This window comes from Euprymna scolopes, chromosome 12 (assembly GCF_053919585.1).
Source record: "Euprymna scolopes isolate OS-2025 chromosome 12, ASM5391958v1, whole genome shotgun sequence".
Taxonomy (NCBI): domain Eukaryota; kingdom Metazoa; phylum Mollusca; class Cephalopoda; order Sepiida; family Sepiolidae; genus Euprymna; species Euprymna scolopes.
Window position 1 is genome coordinate 35,834,643 of NC_136493.1, and position 13,828 is coordinate 35,848,470.

General features: G+C 32.7%; 1 protein-coding gene across 1 annotated transcript in view; it reads right to left on the minus strand.

The window, feature by feature from the left end:
* LOC145291250 (uncharacterized) overlaps positions 1-13,828 on the minus strand; it is a 1,874,965-nt gene that overhangs the window by 61,942 nt on the left and 1,799,195 nt on the right. The gene's annotated exons all lie outside the window — the stretch shown is intronic.

Below are 13,828 nucleotides of genomic sequence, written 5' to 3' on the forward strand. Positions count from 1 at the left end.
TATGCTCCCCCCCCCCCAGGGGCTCAAGGGCTATGGAAACATGGTCGTCAATTTATAGGAAGGGTTACCAACTTACATCCTTAAATAAAGAAACAAAAATGAATTCAAGCAAAGATGGCACTCGATTAAGAACATGGAATCGCTGAGTTCATATAAAATAAATAACATTTATTTACGTGATGGAAGTACGAAATAAAATGTTCAGCATAAGTGCTTTCTTGTGTTTGAACGTTTTAAATGAATGGTTATTGGTGTACAGATTTTGTGTGTATGGCACAAGGCTTGAAATTACTGAGTTTTATAATAAGTGTGCCGCACAACGGCTTAGAGTCACTATTGCTTATTTCTTAGTGAAAAAAAGTGTGCATTCTATCCCAACCATTATCAATGGACCAGAGGTCATCTCGTCAGCGTCAGACAAGGCCAAAATATTTGCAAAGAACTTTGCAGCTAATTCTACCCTATGCGGCGAAGGCCATCAACTCCCCATATTTCCTCCTATAACACAGAACATGCACGGTAACATACAAATATCCGTGCATGAGGTCGCCAAGCTAATCAAGAACCTTGATTCCAGTAAAGCAACTGGCCCTGACCGCATCCCAATTATAGTGTTAAAAAAGCTTCAACCAGAACTTGCTCCTATACTTACAAAACTGTTTAAGCGCTGCCATTCCGACTCCCTGGAAGACCTCATCAGTCTGCCCTGTATTTAAGAATTCAGGTAATAAGTCATCTCCCTCTCAGTACAGACCAATAAGTCTCCTGTGTGTTATGAGTAAGTTGCTGGAATCCATATTAAATAGAGAAATAGTCAACCACCTCAGCAGAAACAACCTTCTTATGGTTTCCGCTCTACAAGATCTACCGCAGATGTGCTGACGGTTATATCCCACAGGATTAGTGAATCTCTTGACAAAGGCTTCCTTTCTAGGGCAATTGCTCTTGACATATCAAAAGCCTTCAACAAGGTATGGCATAAGGGTCTACTTCACAAGATTTCCAGCTACGGTATAACTGGAAATGTTTTCTCAATCATTAAATCATTTCTCTCCAATAGGCTCATAAGAGTAGTGGTCGATGGACAAAAATCAGAGGCCTGCAGTATTGATGCTGGAATCCCTCAGGGGTCAATCCTGGGCCCAACTCTCTTCCTGATGTACATCCATGACTTCCCTAAACACATACTTAAATCATTCGTTGACATCTATGCTGATGACACGACCATCTACGGCAACACATCAAAGGCTGTAAATGACAAAGTTCTCTCTGATTCTCTCTCCTCTGATATCGAGCGCGTGGTTCAGTGGGGGAAGATGTGGCTGGTTACCTTTAATACATCTAAAACCAAACTCCTATCCTTACATCATCAACGCTCTGATCCCCATCTGGCATCAATTGTGATGGATGGCTCTTGTCTGAGAGAGGGCCCCGTGTTTTGACAAGCTTCTGGGTTTGACCTTTACTCCTGATCTGAAATGGAACACGTACATCAAGTCTGTTGCCAAGGTCGCTGGAAAGATGGTAGGATCGTTCTACCGCTCCAGAAGATATCTCACTACTGATGCAATTCTCTATCTCTATAAAAGCCAAGTACGTCCAAGGATGGAGTACTGCTGCCATATCTGGGCAGGAGCTGCTAAAAACAGCCTATCCTGCCTTGACAGAGTACAAAATAGACTTTGTGGCTTAGTGGGGGATGCCCTTTTCTCTACCCTGCAACCTCTCTCCCACAGAAGAGACGTTGCGAGCCTATCCTTGTTTTATCGTTATTTCCATGGCAGGTGTTCGTCTGAACTCCAATCTCTGGTCCCCCCTCGCCAATCTTTCACAAAAAACACCCGCCTGGCCGAATCCACTGTGAAAAATTTCCCCCACTCTTTATCTGTGCCTAAATCAAAACGTGAATTCCATGAACAAAGCTTCTTTCTTAGAACTGCACGCCTGTGGAACTCTGTTCCGTCTACCTGCTTCCCACCTGACTACAACTTGGAGGTGTTCAAGTCCAACGTTAAAAAATTCCTAATGAACCACCCCCTTAAGTAAACACTTCATCAAAACTCCACACTAACGTAATGTACTTGCAATGACCCTTATCCCTGAGTCGCTTCCGGGCCTTAATAAGTGGTGACCACTGTGTAAAAAAAAAGAACAGTCTGTAATCCATATAAATGAATATGTGGGTGTGTGTTTGTATTGAAAGAACAGTGGTTTGGAATACGAATGTTTAAGTTCTTGCTGGATGTGGTAAATTTCCACGATGTGTATTGCAATTCACATGCAATTCTTGCGGGACTAGGCGAATTTGTGGTTCATCTGCAGTTCACGTAAAAACCATGACAGGTGTTGTAACGTCTCACAAAGATGGAGTTTCTTCAACACATGGTGCACTTGAGAATTTGTGGAGAAAAACTCTGACTGTTTTGTAGCATTTTTGGCAATGCTGTTTTATGTCTAAATAGACAGAATCCGGCATATGTGATAACTACGGGTAGCGGTGATGGTTACTTGTGGAACTGCTTCTTGGTCTGTTTAAATTTTAGTAGGTTAATCTTTATATACCGACTTTCCCAGAACGTTCTGGCCTGTTTACTGTATTCATATGCGAGGGAGCGTAACATAGTTCCATTTCTTTTATGTATACATGTGATCGCTTCACAACGTCATGTTCCTATGCGTCTTTAATACACGCAAGCGTTTCAAAGCGGTGATCGCTGTGAAATGTTCCTGCCTGTCATTTATTCCGGCCGGACTCAGCAGGGTCGCTACAAAGTTGATGATACAGGCTCTTGTTCTTAGTGATAACCATTCACAAAAGTTATGCGTTATGTGTTACTGAACTTCAGAGAGAAAAACTATAAATTACAAGAAAACGTTTCAACCACCAATTACCATGACTAATAAAACACTACCTGAGAGCTCTTCATTCAAACTCCTTGACTTGCCATTCACAGGAAACATGAATTAGAACAAATGCATTGAAGACATTGCCAAAGCTGCGGCAAAGAACGTGGGTTCTCTCTATAACAAAGTGCAGACGCATGTATGCAGATGTATAAGGAATTCGAAATGACGTCATCATAAGGATAAAGAAAAATACTATAAAAAGAATGTTTTTTTTTTTTTTACATAGGCATCACCACATTATCAAGGCCAAGAGGCCACTCAAGGATAAGGGTTAAAGAGTGTACAGTAGAAATTGGACTATATAGTAATCATTAGTAATGAAAATTTGGTAAATTTGATAACTTATATGGAACGGCTCATCAAGAACTTATTTACGATAGACTTGAAGACAACCATATTGTAGTCAGCCGGAAAGCAGGAAAACGGAAGACAATTCCACAGGCGTGCAGTTCTAAGAAAGAAGCTTTGTTCATGGAATCTACGTTTAGGTTTAGGCACAGATAAAGAGTGAGGGGAATTATTGATAGTGTTTACAGCTAGACGAGTGTTTCTTGTGAAAGTTTGGCAAGGGGGGACCATAGATTGAAGCTCAGTCGAACACTTTCCATGAAAATAACGATACATCAGAGACAAACTCGCAACATCTCTTCTGTGAGATAGAGATTGCAAGGAGGAGAAAAGGACATCTCCTACGAGGCTACGAAGTCTATTTTGAACTCTATCAAGGCAGGACAAGTCCTTTCTAGCAGCTCCTGCCCAGATGTGGCAACAGTATTCCATCCTTGGACGTACCTGGCTATTATATAGATAGAGAATAGCATCAGCAGTGAGATATTTACCAGATCGATAGAAAGATCCCACCATTTTTCCAGCGGCCTTGGCAACAGATTTGATGTACGTGTTCCATTTAAGATCAGGAGTAATGGTCAAGCCCAGAAGCTTGTCAAAACTTGAGGCCTCCTGAAGACGAGAGCCATTCATTTCAATTGATGCCAGATGTGGATCAGAATGTTGATGATGTAAAGAGAGAAGCTTGGTTTTAGATGCATTAAAAGTAACCAGCCACTCCTTTCCCCATTGTACTACGTGCTCAAGATCAGAGGAGAGAGAATTGGAGAGAACGTGGTCGTTTACTGTCTTAGATGTGCTACCATAAATGTGTGCAACAGACAGAAGATCATGTTCGAGTTATTACTTGTTCTATGTTCCTTGCAACGTAAACTGCATACAACGTGTTGGTCCCGTATGTAAAAATGTGTACTACGTTACATATCTACCATGCTAGAAAATTACTCATGCCAGAGAGTATCCTGTATCTTTACGAAACCAGGACAGGAGCTAAAAAAGAGTCCCAAATCTAACAGATCTTGCACTGTCGGCTAAGCTTTAACCTCTGTCTCATCGATGTAATGTTGCATGTTTTAAAAGTACTTTAATGACATGTGTTCTGATGAACTCATAACATTTATGCCCCCTCAACATAAATACTCCTGACTAATCTGACAAGCAGCAAAATCTCACCCCTTCACTGTTGAGGTCCATAGACACCGGAAAGCGTTCTACTCTTATAGTTTCTTCCCTTCAACTGCTAGATTTAGGAATTTGGTCCCGCTCCCCTGCTTCCCTGGCCATACTAACATGCAGAAATTTAAATGTAATGTAAACAAATATCTCGCTGTTCAACTCCTTACTTAGAGTGTCCCTGTAGATATGGTCAAGTGGCGCTATGCTTTGTCTGGGGAAAATAAGAGTAAAAAACAAGTGAAGCATGCATGGTCCCCCATGAGTGCACAGTGAACGATGCAGAAAAAAAAATGACTAAGTTCAGCATTTGCCTGCCCCCCCCCCCTATTTAGTCCCAAAGGTCACAAGACATATACAGAAAATTTTGGAAAATATGGTAAATTAATTCCAAAAATGAAGTGCTATTATTAGCCCTAAAAGAGCCCCTGGGGCAGACCCAAGAGTTATCGCGAAGTACAGACCAACAAAATTATATAGAAATTAGTTAGTTACAACTTTTCAGAAAGTTTTATAAAAATCCAAGGCATCAATTTTTTTTTAATAAGCACAAAAGTGTCAATTTTAGCCATCTTAACACAAAAGGCACCCGTACGGGATCAACCGGAGTTTTCCTACAAAATCTGTTCTGTTACTTTTTTACTCATATCATGTTTAATGCTTGTGCAAAATTTAAAAATATTCCAAGGCATAGTTATTGAGAAAAATTTGGATAGATGAACGGTGAATTTACAGGTCCACCCTCCCTTTATCGGGGGACCAAAAAGTGAACTCATTATTTTAATCTATCAAAAGTATGGCAGTACAAAAAGATTAAACAAGAAACAAGCTCAAACACTGCTGCCACATATGAGTACTCTTTTCTGTCTTAACAAAACCGACTTCGAAATTTAATGTAGAGCAGGGAGTCTGATCTCTTCTCCTCCTTACATTCTCACAGAAGAATTATTAGCCTCTTTCTGCTCTATCATTAATTCCATAGCAAATACTCAACTCAGCTCCTCTCTTTAGTTCCCTCTTTTACAGCATTCATAGCAAGAACCTGTCTTTCTACCACAATGAATAAAAGCTTTTTTTTCTCCATCCATATGATGGTCCTGGATATGACCTTAAACAATATCCAGTGGTGAGGCCCCGGCTTGCGGGCTTTGGGGACTGTGAAGCCACCCTTTAATTGCCATTGCTCCAAGCGTGGTTGATTTGTTAGGGTCCCAACTATAGGTTAAATAGAAACCGACTTGAAAGCAACAAATATATTTTAATAAAAAAATTTTTTATTAAAAATCTTTGCATTCGGCATTAAATAACCTGAAAAGGGTTGATATGCCGTAAAACAAAAACAACCAACCAACCCTCCATATGCGTAGCGTAGCGACAGGTGAACTTTTAATGGACAGAGCTTCATTCACTGTGGATAGGACTTATTTCTAAGCAGTTTTCTTTTTTTTTTTTTAATTTTTCATTTTGTTGAACTCTTCAATTCAAATCCTGCATAGAGTTATATTCTCTAATCGCTCTTAGCATTTTCTATAAGACTTTTCCCCTCACACTTTGTCATAAGCCCATTTGAAGTTGATTTCCTTTGCATGAATTAAAAAGGCAAAAAAATAATGACACAAAATGACTAGCACGTTACGTTTGATCTTGGTGAAGGGCTTTGTTTTAAATTGTATCCATGGACAAAAAGACAAACACACCATAAATTGTGTGTAGAGTTATTTTAATCTGGATCTAATGATTTGAAACAAATTTTATAAAATCAAATAAATAATTCAACATAAATAAATAATATAAAATCAAATAAGTAATTTAACATAAATAATATAAAATCAAATAAATAATTTAACATAAATAAATAATATAAAAATTAAATAAATAATTTAAAATAAATAAATAAATATTAAATCAAATAAATAATTTAACATAAATAAATAATATAAAATCAAATAAATAATTCAACATAAATAAATAATATAAAATCAAATAAAGAATTTAACATAAATAAATAATATAAAAATTAAATAAATAATTTAAAATAAATAAATAAATAATATTAAATCAAATAAATAATTTAACATAAATAAATAATATAAAATCAAATAAATAATTTAACATAAATAAATAATATAAAATCAAATAAATAATTTAAAATAAATAAATAATATAAAAATTAAATAAATAATTAAACATAAATAAATAAATAAATAATATAAAATCAAATAAATAATTAAACATAAATAGATAAATAAAAATTTACCATAAAAATTGGTATCACTTATTTCCATTCGAAACCGAAATTCATATTGTGACTCTTTTGTGGAATCAAAACAAACGGCGAATAAAATGTATCTAAAAGACACCTGCGAGTATATTTTTCGGTGAGAAGTTTATTTTCCATCAGGTGACAACATTCCTAAACAAAACCCAATTATATATCCATTTCGTTTATCTGTTTTATTTTTAATTGTTCAGGTCTTCAGTTGCTTTTTTTTGTTAGTGTTTTTTTTTCTCCTGGAATTCCTCAATTATTCTTTGGAGAAATTGGCTTCAATTATTGGGGTTTGTCTTAAATTACTTCTTTCATAGAATTACCTAGGCAGATGGAATGTGTGTTTCAATCTTCTGCAAGAGTTGAATTTCTTAAATAAACCCTTTTGTGTGTGTGTTGTATGTGTTGTGTTTTGTGTTGAAATGTGTGCTTCAATCTTATGCAAGAATTGAATTTCTTATTAAATAAACCCTTCTGTGTGTGTGTGTTGTATGTGTTGTGTTTTGTGTTGAAATGTGTGCTTCAATCTTATGCAAGAATTGAATTTCTTATTAAATAAACCCTTCTGTGTGTGTGTGTTGTATGTGTTGTGTTTTGTGTTGAAATGTGTGCTTCAATCTTATGCAAGAATTGAATTTCTTATTAAATAAACCCTTCTGTGTGTGTGTTGTGTCTATGTGTTATATGTGTTGTGTGTGTGTTGTATGTATAATATTTTGTGTGTGTGTTGTGTGTTGACATGTGTGCTTCAGTCTTTTGCAAGAATTGAATTTCTTATTAAATAAACCCTTTTGTGTGTGTGTTGTGTCTATGTGTTATATGTGTTGTGTGGGTGTTGTATGTATAATATTTTGTGTGTGTGTTGTGTGTTGACATGTGTGCTTCAGTCTTTTGCAAGAATTGAATTTCTTATTAAATAAACCCTTTTGTGTGTGTGTTGTGTCTATGTGTTATATGTGTTGTGTGGGTGTTGTATGTATAATATTTTGTGTGTGTGTTGTGTGTTGACATGTGTGCTTCAGTCTTTTGCAAGAATTGAATTTCTTATTAAATAAACCCGTGTGTATGTTGTGTATCTATAACATGTTCACTGTCAGAAGAAACTAATTGAAAACCTCCACTCAACTACCACAATGAAAATAGACCTTTTTCTCTTTTCTCTACAAGAGCTTCCCATGTGTTGGACACAGTGTCGCATGACTACTTCTCTGCTGATTACGACTTGGTCGTCTTCAAATGTAATGTTAACAGATATCTTGTCATGGACCGTCCCAAAAGACAATCAAACTTAGTTCATACTGCTGATATACTGTGACAAAGCCGTTAGCACTTCTAGCAGCAACAGCAGCCACATGACGCATATGCAAATGACCAAGCCAGTGTGCAAAGTGACGTCACAGCGGAGGAAGAGAAAAAGAAGAAAAAACGCAGAGAAAAAATGCATCACATGGCGAGGATGAAAGAAAAAAGCATGTGTCGGCATGCGACCAACGCTTTGTCCTGTAGTGGTGGCGATAGAGTTTTAAGCTTGTGTCGAAACAGTAGGGTTTTGTGAACTACGTGGCAGCTGAGACGAACAAAGAAGACCTTTAATGCAACGTGAGATGCGTTAGTTTGGAAGTACCATAAATAAATGCCTTTCATCTCGACTGAAAAAAACGAGTCGAATTCATTTTTTTTTGTTTCTTTGCGAAAGCTTCATACACAGGTTATATTTATATCCCATTGACCTTTATTCTCGAGTGACTCTTGACCTTGATAAGTGGGTCCCTAGTAATAAATAATCAAATAAACAAAAAAGGGACACTAGGTTTTTTGTTCAAAGAATACGTCAGTCTCTTAAACTTTGAAGTTGATTACAATAATCACTAAAAATGGTAGAAATATTTAATATAAAAATATAATGATAATAAAATAATAATGATAATAAAATATAATAATAATAATAAAATATGATGATAATAAAATATGATAATAATAAAATATAATGATAAAATAATAATGATACTAAGAACATATGATGATAATAATAAAATAATAATGATAATATAATAATAAAATATAATGATAATAAAATATGATGATAATAATAAATATAATGATAATAATAAAATAATAATGATAATAATAAAATATAATGATAATAATAAATATAATGATAATAATAAAATATAATGATAATAATAAAATAATGATAATAATAAAATATAATGATAATAATAAAATAATAATGATAATAATAAAATATGATGATAATAATAAATATAATGATAATAATAAAATAATAATGATAATAATAAAATATAATGATAATAATAAAATAATAATGATAATAATAAAATATGATGATAATAATAAATATAATGATAATAATAAAATATGATGATAATAATAAAATATAATGATAATAATAAAATAATGATAATAATAAAATAATAATGATAATAATAAAATATGATGATAAAAATAAATATAATGATAATAATAAAATATGATGATAATAATAAAATATAATGATAATAATAAAATAATGATAATAATAAAATAATAATGATAATAATAAAATATGATGATAATAATAAATATAATGATAATAATAAAATATGATAATAATAAAAATATAATGATAATAATAAAATAATAATGATAATAATAAAATATGATGATAATAATAAAATATAATGATAATAATAAAATAATGATAATAATAAAATAATAATGATAATAATAAAATATGATGATAATAATAAATATAATGATAATAATAAAATATGATGATAATAATAAAATATAATGATAATAATAAAATAATGATAATAATAAAATAATAATGATAATAATAAAATATGATGATAATAATAAATATAATGATAATAATAAAATATGATGATAATAATAAAATATAATGATAATAATAAAATAATGATAATAATAAAATAATAATGATAATAATAAAATATAATGATAATAATAAAATAATAATGATAATAATAAATATAATGATAATAATAAAATAATAATGATAATAATAAATATAATGATAATAATAAAATATAATGATAATAAAATATGATGATAATAATAAATATAATGATAATAATAAAATATAATGATAATAATAAAATAAAGATAATAATAAAATAATAATGATAATAAAATATGATGATAATAATAAAATATGATGATAATAATAAAATAATAATGATAATAATAAAATAATGATAATAAAATATTGATAATAATAAAATAATAATGATAATAAAATATGATGATAATAATAAAATATGATGATAATAATAAAATAATAATGATAATAATAAAATAATGATAATAAAATATTGATAATAATAAAATAATAATGATAATAAAATATGATGATAATAATAAAATATGATGATAATAATAAAATATGATGATAATAATAAAATAATAATGATAATAATAAAATATGATGATAATAAAATATGATGATAATAAAATAATAATGATAATAATAAAATAATAATGATAATAAAATATGATGATAATAATAAAATAATAATGATAATAATAAAATATGAAATACAATAATGAAAGACGAGCTGGTTCTGCCGTCTCGCTATCTCTTCGCAAATTCTAAATAAATCTAGGGACACAAAATGCCTTAATTATAGGTTTAAAGAGAGAGAGGGGAGGGGATAGTAAGGGAGAGAAAGAGGAGGGGTTAGTGAGAGAGAGAGAGAGACAGAGGGAGAGAGAGAGCAAATTAATTAGACAAGTACCAAAATTATTTGATATTCACCATATGTTAAAAAACAAAAATCATGAAAATCTGTATGATGCACATGCTCTCGACGGAAAAAAACATCGTATTCCAATAATCACGTAAATTGATATAGTAGTTTTATTTTTATAAAGAAAATCATTTTTAAGCAGCTTATGGGAATTCGTAGGCATTCTAACAAAAATATCGCAAGTTTGAATTATGTTATTACTATTGTTTCTTGAGAGTGTTTTTTCAAAATGGCGTCGCAAGACAGTCGCTCCTCGGTTAGTCATAAAATTTGATTTTCTTATTTGAAAATGGAAGTACTTCATCAATTTACGTGATTTTTGGAATACAATGTTTCCTTTCCGTCACACGTACATGCATCATGCAGGTTTCTTTCTTTCTTTTTTATTTTTGTGTAGAATTCTGGACAAGTACCTATTTTTAAAGCAGAACTTATTTCCCGTACTTTTATTTATTTAAACTTTGTAAAACATTGTTACTGATTTTTTTTAAAACGATATTAGCAGTTTTGAAACGTTGCATTCTGTATTTAATCTCGTTCGCGAAGCGATGACGGAGTTATGTCCCTTTTGTTTTGCATGTCGTCGCCCTCCCCTTTTAACGGGGCGTTTTTTTTTTTAAATTTATTTTTAGCTTATTATATTTGAATATTTTTACGTATATTAAAGTTATCCATGGACCTGTGCTTCTGGCTACCAGATCTCATGAGCATGGCTAGACTTTATTTGACAAGGATGGAACTCATAACTGCACAATCCTAAGCCTAATAGATAGAGAGATCAGATTAGTTTACTTATATAAGTGTTACAAGAAAAGGGCTGTCCCCTTTTCCTGTAATTAAGAAAAACATTAGATAAGTGGAAAATGAGATTAGGATAAGCCAAGACTCGAACCTTGTAAGCAAGCTTCAGAAATAGATTTAGAATTGGAATGTTAGGATTTCGCTATTGCTACATTTCATATAAAATAGTTATTGTTTGCATTGTAAAAAGAATTAATTATTCATTCTTTTATGAAAACTGAATTAAAAAGGTCAGCTAAAAAAGAATGAACAATACAAATTAAAAATATATTGAAAAGAATGAACAATACAAATTAAAAATATATTGAAAAATAGGTTAGTTCAGAATTCTTTGTTTGCAGAAGTATGTTTTGGACAAACATGTGCTGAGCCACGTGAGTGGTCATGTTTAGAACCACACATCTGACGTCATAGCAAAAAGGGAATTCTCAATAATAGGAGCTAAAATTAGCAGATTAGTCAGAGAGTCGGCAGTCGAGCAGAGGAGGCAGAACTGTTGAGTCTGGTAGGCAGAGAGAGAGAGAGAGAGAGAGTTGGAGTCAGGGTCGTCAGGGAATATAACTGGTTGTTAAATGTGGGAATTACAAGAAGACATCGTTTTGCCACCAAATTATTTATTTATTTAAACATAAAAATAGTAAAACGTTAGAGCAACAGATTATGTGAAATGCTGTGTTAGCCATCTTGAAAAGTCTCCCCCCCTTTCGATCCAGGGGAGATAACTCTTTGCTTTTCGGTTATTTCCCATTATAACAATATCAAAATAATTTTATAAAATCAACAGTATGTTCATTACAGAGCAATGTAGGTTACAATGTGAGGAGGCATGTGAAGCTTCATCTCAGTGCACTACGATGGGTCCCTGACTAGAGCAGGCTATCAAAAATGGGCGATGTCACCGATTTCAATGACAATTTCATATCCTCATTCAATACTGGGCAACGTCGGGTCTCCCTGCTAGTATCTACTATGTATTATACTAAAATTGAGGTAATTAACGTTTTTCCTACATATTTTGGTAACACAAAATACATGCTAAAATATATTAAGGTTTTGTGTCTGAGTTATATTGATAATTTTAATAAAAAAAAATATTAAAGTCGAATTCACTTAATCTTTATAAATAAAACATTGGGTGTGTGTATGTGTGTGTATCTGAAAATATTAAACCGATAAACTCTTAAACTACTGGTCACATAACACCGAAATAAACAGGAAATAGTAATCATACAGAAAGGATTGTTCATAATGAGAGAAATCTTTGTTTGGATGGATGAATAACACGTAAAGTTGGCAAGTTGAAATGAAAAATGAAATATTGGCAAGTTGAAATGAAAAATGTTCATTTCAACTTGGTGACATATTTTTATTACTTTTGTGCATGCGCAAATTTATTCATAGCTTGAAGTGGTTTAATTTTAAATCTTTTTCATTTATCCGTCGATAGCTCAAACAGTAGGAAACATGGCTGGAGCGCTAAATGTTTTGGTTTCGATTTTAGCTGATGATACTCAAGTAATTTTCTTTTTGATTCTTTGAAATCAGTAGTATGTACTAGGTACAATATAATATTCAATAGAAAATTGGCGGAATTTTTGAGATGAGGATTGGTTATTCATATTATTTTAATTAAATTGGCCTACTGTTTTCATCTTGAGTGTGATTTTCACAACATTTCGGTCGATGTAACCTCCGACCTTCTTCAGGTGTATCTCGCCATACTCGAGAATGTTTCTGTTGAACTCAGGAATTTGGACGGAATTTCGAGCAGAAATATTTATTTACTTCATGGGGATAACTGGATAGAGGTCCTAAGTAATTCGTGATTGTATTTTTCGTGAAGAAGTGATATTCTCCTGAAGGTTGAAGGTTCAATCCTCAGTGTGGGCGACCGAAAAATACAATTGCGAATTAATTAAGACCTCTATCCAATCACGGCTGATGGAACAAAAGCATGCTACCCCCGTGAAGTAAATAAAGGGTTCCACTCTAAATTCCATCCAAATTTCCGAGTTCGACAGAAACATTTCTGAGTTCGACAAGATATATCTGAAGAAGGGCGGAAGTTACATCGACCGAGAAGTTGTGAAAATCACACGTAAAATGAGAACTGTAGACGGATTAATTCAAATGGTAGAATTGGCTCAGTATCAAAAATACGAAATCTGCATGCAATAAAATATATTAAAATATATTTTATGACCTGGCAAGACACCTCACCCATTAGTTAAGTATGAAATAAAGAGGAGAGGAAGTGGAGAGAGAGAGAGAGAGAGAGAGAGAGGGAGAGAGAGAGAGTGTGAGGGGGGAAGGGAGGAGATTGGTTGGTTGATAGTTTTTGTTTTACGGCATATCAACCCTTTTTAGATCATTTGATGCCGAATCCAGTGATTGTGAAGAAAAGGTTTTTAATAGAATATGTATATTTTTTTTCCAGTCAGTTTCTATTTAACCCATGGTTCGCACCCTAACAGGTACTACCACTCCAGGTCAGAGTGGACCTGGGATCAATGGTAATTAAAGGGTAGCTCCACACTCCCCAAAGCCCGCAAGCTGG